This window comes from Brachyhypopomus gauderio, chromosome 12 (genome assembly GCF_052324685.1).
Source record: "Brachyhypopomus gauderio isolate BG-103 chromosome 12, BGAUD_0.2, whole genome shotgun sequence".
NCBI classification, from domain to species: Eukaryota; Metazoa; Chordata; class Actinopteri; order Gymnotiformes; family Hypopomidae; genus Brachyhypopomus; species Brachyhypopomus gauderio.
This window is the reverse complement of record NC_135222.1, coordinates 10,524,152-10,524,898: the sequence shown is the minus strand read 5'-3', so window position 1 is coordinate 10,524,898 and position 747 is coordinate 10,524,152.

The window sequence follows — 747 nt, the reverse complement described above, 5'->3', positions numbered from 1 at the left end:
AAAGAATCAGCCAAGAACTGATTGGTGGATCTACAAATTCAGACTGGTGACAAAAGCAAAATTAGTTTAAGATTGGTTTGGTCATCTTTCAGATTGTTCCCATCTATTGTTTTCAGTGTTACAGGACTGGCATTCCTAAAGTGTAGTTGTGTGTACATTGATCCTACGAGGGAAGCAAAGACTTTAAAGCATCCACAACCTAATAGTAAGTTAAAGTGTATTGGGATAGCTGTTTCTAAACATTAGATTGCTGCCCCTTCAAATGAAAAAGTGCTAAATAAAACATTGTAAATTATAGGCTTAAGCAGATTGGCAAAACATATAGATTGTGCAATTAATTTCTTCAATATGAAGAAAATGTTCAGTAAGTCCTTCTTGTAAAACTGAGTATGTGTTGAAGCCTTTGATGTGCATGTTTATCTTTATCATGTTTACCTTCCAACTATTTTCCCCATTAGTTCAGTTTTCTTTTTGTGAGTCTTTCTAAAAGCTTTTCTTGCAGTAAAGGAGCTGTTATCTAAAGCGGAAAGTGGTGATCTCTGCGTCTTTTTCTGCACCATGCTACAAAATATTTGATATTTTTGCTTCCGTAAATGTAAAGCTTCAATGTGTATTTTAGATTCTTTTCACATTATTAAAACACCTATTACACTGACACCTGGTGGTTTGGATGTTTCAGAGACATTTTAAACATAACCTGCTCTTTGGAGAATAACCTAGTTAATTTGAAGACTACAGAGCAATTTG